This window comes from Macaca fascicularis, chromosome 16, assembly GCF_037993035.2.
Source record: "Macaca fascicularis isolate 582-1 chromosome 16, T2T-MFA8v1.1".
Lineage (NCBI taxonomy): Eukaryota > Metazoa > Chordata > Mammalia > Primates > Cercopithecidae > Macaca > Macaca fascicularis.
In genome coordinates, this window is record NC_088390.1 from 55,916,106 (window position 1) to 55,924,524 (window position 8,419).

An 8,419-nucleotide genomic window follows, 5' to 3' on the forward strand; every position below is an offset into this window, starting at 1 on the left:
CTTTGACTTGCATGCACTCTACTTGAAACACGTTCCCCCTGGAGAATGCTCCCCGCCTCTCCAAGCCAGATCCAGGGCCCTCCCCCAAGCCCTCTCCTCTGAGCATAGCTGACCTCAGCATCTCTCCTGTTGTTTTACTCTGGTCTCCCGGTCCGCATGTCCCTGCTATGTAATAAGTACTGGGTGAATGTTGGTGGAGCAAAGGAGGGAATGAATGACCAAGCCAACCTGACTCTGAGGTGGGCTTGGGCTGTCTTAGGTCCTCCTGCTGGAAACCTGGCCCAGAGCTGAGTGGGCTTTGCACCCCTCCCCGACCCTAGCCTCACAGCCACCTCCCCCAGGGCCCAGTGGCCGGCCAGGGACTGTTGGTCAGGAATGCCAGGCTGGAAACCAGGTTCCCTCCCTCCCTACTAACTCCTTAGAGCAGATCCGTGGGGAGAATTCTCCACTTGAAAGAAAAGCACCAGGCCTCCCCTCCTTCCCTGCCTTCCTGAGAGCCCCTGTCACCGCCACATTCTTGCTGAGGCTGGAGGAGATTAACCGGGGGCTGGTGGCAGCAGCTGGTGCCCTAAGCTGCGTGCTGTGTGTTCCCAGCACGGCACCACTCACGAGCCGCCTTGGAAGGAAGGTTCTGGTGGCAGGAGCTGGATTTGGTCACCCAGGCACGGGCTGTGAAAGCCCCCAAACTCCTGGCTCTGCCAGGTCGGCCGTTGCTGGAGGCCGGTGTGAGGGTGGGGACGCCACAGTCCAAGGGTGTTCAGGGTGGGGGCTCCTTAGGGAAAGGTAAATTACCCCGCAGGGTGTTACGGGTAAGACCGTGTTCCTCTCACAAGATATGCTCAAGACCTAACCCCTAGTATCTCCGAATGTGACATATTTGAAAATAGAATTGTTGCAGATGTAATTAGCAAAGGTGAGGTCATACTGGAATGTAGGGTGGGCTCTTAATCCAATAGGACTGGTGTCCTTATGAAAGAAGAGAAGAGACACAGAGAGACAGACATACACTCCTGCTCTGTGGGAAAGAAAGAAGAGGCGGAGACTGCGGGGAAGCAGCCGCAAGCCTGGGCCTGCCAGGAGGACTGGCAACCACCGGCAGCCAGAAAGAGGCACCACGTCTTCCCCTCCAGGCTCGGAGGGAGCAGGCCTGTCCACACCTGAATTCCAGACTCCTGGCCTCCAGAACTGTGAGACAATCCACTTCTGTTGTTTGCAGCTGCCTAGTGTGTGGTACTTAGTTACAGCAGCTCTAGAAACGAATACACAGGGCCTCAGACGGGGAGGCCTCAGATTAGGGGGAAATGCCTCTGACTCCCTACGGTGATGTTAGAGACCCAGTCATATTCGTTCCTGTCCCCAGCCTTGCTTGTGAGGCCAAGAAAAGCAAAGGCTGAGTGATGACAGTGCCGGGCAGAGGGAAGCCCAGCTGACATCAGGCCTGCCGCTCTCTCCTGATCCAGGGGTAGAAGGAAACAGACCGTGGACTGCTGGACGAGGCGTCTCCTCACTCCTGGGTCCACCACTCCACTCCGGCCTCTCAGGGCTGCCCGACAGCTCGAGCGTCGGCTGCAACCAGGCCTGAGCTCACCCCTGTCTCTGCCACGTCCTGAGCAAGGCCCTGCCTCGTTCCCTGCCTTGGTTCTCCTCAGCCCTGAGGCTCCCACAGCCATGCCACCTGCTGAGCCCAGACATCCCCTCCTCCCTGAACCCTCCCCTGACCCCTTCCTGAGGTGCCTTCTGTGTTGCTGGGGATGCCTTGGGATGGCTGAAGAGGCCCCATGCTGAACGCTAAGGGAACAGGACAGTCAGACACACCTGCCTTCAAATTCAGGCGTCACGCTTGTAGCTGTGTGACTCCAGGCAAGTTCTACATGGCATCTATTTCCTCCTTTGTAAGGTAGGGATCCCAGCAGGGTTGTGGGAGGCAGCTAGTCAAGGTTGTAAGAGACCCTATAAGGCCGAGGCTCTTTCCCTGGACCCCATGGGCCGGTCTCAGGAGGCCCATGAAATTCCCGAGGCTGGGAGTGAAATAGCGCGTCCAGCTGCCTACATTGCTCTCAGGTAGGGGACTTAGCTCTTGCCTTGTTCTCAGAGGGGTTCATGACTCCAAGAAGTTAAGACCCCCATGTAAATCTCCCAGCCCAGAGCCCCCAAACACCACTCCACTTTGGACTGAGCGTCTCTCCTGCGTCCTGCCCCTTGCATCTTGCCGTGAGCTGCATCTGCCACGTGGTGTGGTGGCCTGTCTCAAGAAGGAAAGGGGCCCTCGCAAGGCCAGCCTCAGACCCAGTGCCTGACCCAGGGCTCCTTTGCAAAACAAGTTCTTAATACTGCGCCTTCCCGAGGGGCCCTGAGGCCCAGCTTGCCAAGCGCCCACAACGCACCTCCGGCCAAGGTTTCAACAGATCTCACGAGCAACCCCGGCCCAATGGAACACACCATGGAAACCGTGTTGTTTACGTTTCACAGATTTGCTGGGGATAAAGGCTACTTAATGAAGGAGGGCCTGAAAGTACTCATGGGAAAGGAGTTCCCTGGATCTTTGGAGAACCAAAAAGCCCCTCTGGCTGCGGACATAACAATGAAGGACGCGGACCAGCGCCAAGACAGCACACTGAACTTCCAGAACTTGTTTTCACTCCCTGCGGGGCTCACCGCTGTGGACAACAACTATTTTGTAGTACCTATGAAGCAGAAGGGGACGAAGCAGGCAGAACTAAGCAATTACTCGGCCCCGTGAGAGTTCTACCAAAGAGTCGCTATAGGAACCTGCCCGCAGCTTCCCCCGTAGAAGGCTTTCATGAGCAGACAGGGCCAAGAAAACAGACACATCAAATCCAAATCTCATCTAACAAGCAAAGAAAGGAGGTTAATTAAATAATAGGCTTTTGATCTTTAGATTGTTTGCATCCTCTTGGCCTCATAGACACATCCTTTTTAGTTTGGGAAAAAAATATATATATACACTTATAAAATTATTTTTAAGCCTTTGCCTTGGTACATATATATTTTATATTTTATATATAACATATATATACACACATATATATTTTATATATATACATACATGCATATATATATATATATATATATATATATATATATATATGTAGTGTTTGGTTGGGCTCAGTGGCTCACGCGTGTAACCCTAGCACCTGGGCAGGCTGAGGTGGGTGGATCTTGAGCCCACGAGTTTGAGACCAGCCTGGGCAACATAGTGAGACTTCATGTCTACCAGAAAAAAAAAAAAACCCATCCAGGTGTGGTGGCGTGCACGCCTGTAGTATCAGCTACTCAGGAGGCTAAGGTGGGAGAATTGCCTGAACCTAGGAAGTTGAGGCTGCAGTGAGCTATGAACACCCCACTGCACTCCAGCCTGGGTGACAGAGTGAGACCCTGTCTCAAAAAAAAAAAAAGGTACATGTATGTATGTATGTATACATATGTATCTAGAGTTTCTTCTCACTATGGTTTGAATGTGTACCCCCAAAAGCATGTGTTGGAAACTTAATCCCCAATGCAACAGTGTTGAGAGGTAGGGCCTAATGAGAGGTGATTATTCCATGAGGTTCTGCCCTCAAGAAAGGGCTAATGCTGTTATCTCAGTGGGAGTGGGTTCCTTACAACAGGATGAATTCGGCCCCTTTCTCTCTGTCTCTACCTCTCTCACCCTCGCACTGTCAGATGATGTGGCAAGAAGGCCCTCACCAGATGCCGGCCCGTCAATATTAGACTTCCCAGCTTCCAGAACTGTAAGAAATAAATCCCTGTTCCTCATAATTACCCGGTCTCAGGTACTCTATTATTGTAGCATAAGACAGACTAAGACACTTCTCTCTCCACCACAGTCCATTGTTTTTTTGGTTTTTTTTGAGATGGAGTCTCGCTCTATCACCCAGGCTGGAGTGCAATGGCACGGTCTCAGTTCATTGAAACCTCCGCCTCCCAGGTTCAAGTGATTCTGCCACAGCCTCTGGAGTAACTGGGATTACAGGCGCCCGCCACCATGCCTGGTTAATTTTTGTATTTTTAGTAGAGACGGGGTTTCACCATGTTGATCAGGCTGGTCTCGAACTGCTGACCTTATGATCTGCCCACCTTGGCCTCCTGAAGCACTGGGATTATAGGCATGAGCCACTGCACCTGGCCCGTTCCTTTTTTTTTGAGACGGAGTGTCACTCTGTCACCCAGGCTGAAATGCAGTGGTGTGATCTCAGCTCACTGCAACCTGCGCCTCTCAGGTTCAAGCAATTCTCCTGCCTCAGCCTCCCAAGTAGCTGGAATTACAGGCACACACCATGACACCCGTCTAGTTTTTGTATTTTCAGTAGAGATGGGGTTTCACCATGTTGGCCAGGCTGGTCTCGAACTCTTGACCTCAAGTTGTCCGCCTGCCTCGGCCTCCTAAAGTGCTGAGATTACAGACGTGAGCCATCGTGCCTGGCCACCATGTTCCTTTTCTTCCAGAAGTTCACTCTGCCCTCATCCTCCGCTTGCTTCCTTCTCGGTCTCCTTTGTGCCACCTCCCTGTCACCCACTCTTTAATGAGGTGTCCCCAGGGTCCTGCCTCAGTTCTCTTCCTGCCTCTCCCTGCTCTGGCTGCTCTGCTCCCGTGTCTTCAACTCTAGTTAAGGTGACACCAGCTGCTATTACAGGCAAACAGCAAGGTTTCCATGGCTTAATGTAATAGAAGTGTACTTCTTCATATGAAATCCAATTGGCTTGAATTCCATAAAGTCACAAATGTTTATTTATTTATTTATTTATTTATTTATTTATTTTTTGAGACAGAGTCTTGCTCTGTCACCCAGACTGGAGTGCAGTGGTGCAATCACTGCTGACTACAGCCTCAACCCCCTGGACTCAAGCAGTCCTCCCACCTCAGCCTCCCAAGTAGCTGGGACTACAGATGTGAGCCACAGTGCCTGGCTAGTTTTTTATTTTTTTATTTTATTTTTTTTTTTTGAGGTGGAGTCTCATTCTGTTGCCTGGGCTGGAGTGCAATGGCACGATCTCGGCTCACTGCAACCTCTGCCTCCTGGGTTCAAGCGATTCTCCTGCCTCAGCGTCCCGAGTAGCTGGGATTACAGGCGCCTTCCACTATGCCTGGCTAATTTTTTTGTATTTTTTAGTAGAGACGAGGTTCCACTATGTTGGCCAGGCTGGTCTCGAACTCCTGACCTTGTGATCTGCCTGCCTCAGCCTCCCAAAGTGCTGGGATTACAGGTGTGAGCCACCACACCTGGACCAGCTTTTTAATTTTTTGTAGAGATGATGTCTCACTAGGTTGCTCAGGCTGGTCTCAAACTCCTGGGTTCAAGTGATCCTCCTGCTTCAGCCTCCCACAGTGCTGGGATTACCAGTGTAAGCCACCATGCCCGGCCCCCTGCCATCTTTGACACATGGCTTCCACATTGGCCTTGGGCATCTGTATCCAGTCAGCAGCCTGGAGAGAACAAGGAGAATGGTTTGGAAGGTTGTGTGGGCTTTTATGATAGACAAGTACCTCACTTCCACCCACCTTCCACTGGCCAGAACTCCGCCCATGGCCGCATCTAATGCAATGAAAGTGGGGAATGGGATCTAGCAGTTCATCTGGCAGTAGAAGGGCTGGCGTTCGATATAGCTTGGATGTTTGGCCCCTCCAAATCTCATGTTGAAATATGAGCCCCAGTGTTAGGGGTGGGCCTGGGGGGAGGTGTTTGCATCATACGGGTGGCTCCCTCAGGAATGGCTTGGTGCCCTCCCCAGGGTAATGAGTGAGTTCTCAATCTATTAGCTCATGTGGGTGCTTTGTTTTTGTTTGTCTGTTTGTTTTTTGAGACAGGGTCTCACTCTGTCATCCAGGTTGGAGTGCAGTGGTGCAATCATGGCTCACTGCAACCACCTCCCAGGCTCAAGTGATTCTCTCACCTCAGCCTCCCGAGCAGGCCCACACTGCCACAACTGGCTAAAATTTTTTTTTTTTTAAGACAGTCTCACTGTGTCACCTAGGCTGGAGTACAGTGGCACAATTTTGGCTCACTACAACCTCTGCCTCCTGGGTTCAAGTGATTTTCATGCCTCAGCCTCTTGAGTAGCTGGGACTACAGATGCCTGCCACCATGCCCAGCTAATTTTTGTATTTTGAGTAGAGACAAAGTTTTACCATGTTGGCCAGGCTGCTCTTGAACTCCTGGCCTCAAGTGATCTGCCCACCACGGCCCTCCAAAGTGCTGGGATTACAGGTGTGAGCCACAGCGCCCAGTCTAACTTTTTTTTTTTAGAGATGGCGTCTTGCTATGTTGCCCAGACTGGTCTCAAACTTCTGGCCTGAAGCAATCCTCCCACCTTGGCCACAGTGCTGGGATTACAGGTGTGAGCCACTGCACCAGGCCTGGTTGTTTAAAGGAGCCTGGCATCGTTCTTGCCATGTGGCGTGCCTGCTCCCCCTTGTCTTGCGGCCACGAGTAGAAGCTTCCTGGGGCCTTGCCCAGATGCAGGTGCTGGTATATCATGCTTCCTGTACTGCCTGAAGAACCATGAGCCAAACACCCCTCTTTCTTTATAAATTACCAGCCTCAAGTTCCTTTACAGCAATGCAAAATAATGAACAAAGACAGTGTTCGTAAGCCTCTAGCCAGTCTCCGCCACGGGTTGCCCAATGGCCACTAAGTAGCCATCTCACTCTTCCTCTCCCACATGGAACACATTCACTGCTTCCCAGGGAGGCAGCTGAGTCCACACCATCACTGCCTCCTGGGGGGCCTCCGCCACATTTCAGGATCTCTAGCACGCACAGGATTCTCTCCTCCAGGTCCTCTGTGACTCCCTGTGATCTGGAAACCAGTGTCTAAAAGAACAAGTTATCTGTGTCCTTCCTTTCCCCACCCCACTACAGACACACAGCACACTTCCGGATCCAGTGGTGGGGCGCAGATAGGGCAAGCACAGGACAACATCCTCTTCAGAGAAGGGAAGAATAGAAGATGCAAAGCAGGCTCTGATGACAGCGATGATGCCATTTGGCCGGGCGGGTGCTGGGAGAGCCCCCATTCTTGAAGGAATTGCCCTGTCCTGTTCTCTATGGCTCCCTGCCCTGCCCTCCACACCGTCCTCTTGCCACATTGCTCAAGGCCACATTCACAGTGGCTGTTGAGGGGTAGACCCTTCCCGGTTGCCACTTATCTTTTGTAGCCTGCAGCTCCTTCGGGTAAAAGTTTTAAGACCTCAAAGTGGTGTTGTTTTGTTTTGTTTTGTTTTGTTTTTTGAGATGAAGTTTCGCTCTGACGCCCAGGCTGGAGTGCAATGGCGCAATCTCAGCTCACTGCAACCTCCGCCTCCCAGGTTCAAGCGATTCTCCTGCCTCAGCTTCCCGAGTAGCTGAGATTACAGGCATGCGCCACCATGCTCGGTTAACTTTGTGTGTGTGTGTGTGTGTGTGTGTGTGTGTGTGTGTATTTAGCAGAGACAGGGTTTCACCATGTTGGTCAGGCTGGTCTCGAACTCCTGACCTCAGGGGATCCACATGCTTCAGCTTCTCAAAGTGCTGAGATTACAAGCATGAGCCACCGTACCCAGCCTCAAGGTGGTTTTAAGGCCCAGAAGTTCAAACACTTTCTCTCTCTCTCTTTTTTTTATTTTTATTTTTTGAAGTTTAGGCTTATGGCTTATTTGACAATACAGTTCCCTGAAAATCTGAAAAGGCTCCTTATCTACTTGCTTCAGTCATTTCTGGATGCCAGCAACCAAGTGCGAAATTCATAGTTAGACACAGTTCTCCAGCCTGGTTTTTCTGCTGTCTGCCCTCAGGCCACTCTCTCTCAATGTGCTGATGGCAATCTTGAGGTTCTCAGGCCGGGGGAAGGACACTCCCTGACTCTGACCTTGCATAAGGTTGAGGCTTCATGGGCCTTTGCTACTCAAAGGCCTTTAAGCTATGACTTCCTTCTGTTTGGCATCTAGAAGCAGTCAATGTTCCTAACCAAGACCCCAAATTTCTGGAGTTCCTATTTCATTTCAGTTTTGCTTGCAAATCAGCCAGTGCTCACTGGTCCCATCTTATTCTTCTGAGACTTGTTAAGTGCTGCCTGTACTTTATGACTTCTTCCCTTAGAGCTACAGGGTCAGAGGACAGCTGCCCTGACAAAGGTTTTTTTACCACCTTCCCCAACTACAAAACCAATGCCACACATTTCAGATTTTCATTATGGCAATATCCCGCCCCTAGTACCAATTCTTAGTTAAAGTAACACTAACTTATGGAAGAAATAACCCCTCACCAAATTTCAGTTGCTAAACACAATACAGGTTTCCTTCTTACTCCATAAAAGGAGGATGGGGGCAAGGAATCAGGCATCTCCGTTTCTTATAGCAGAAATGGAGACCCCCCAATTCCTTGCACCCCATCTGGGTTTCTTGTCTGGGTTTCTTACAGTGT

General features: G+C 51.0%; 1 pseudogene; it reads left to right on the forward strand.

Moving 5' to 3' along the window:
• Positions 1–1,273: 1,273 nt before the first annotated feature.
• LOC123569522 (protein S100-A10 pseudogene) lies at positions 1,274–2,880 on the forward strand (annotated as a pseudogene).
• Positions 2,881–8,419: the final 5,539 nt, after the last annotated feature.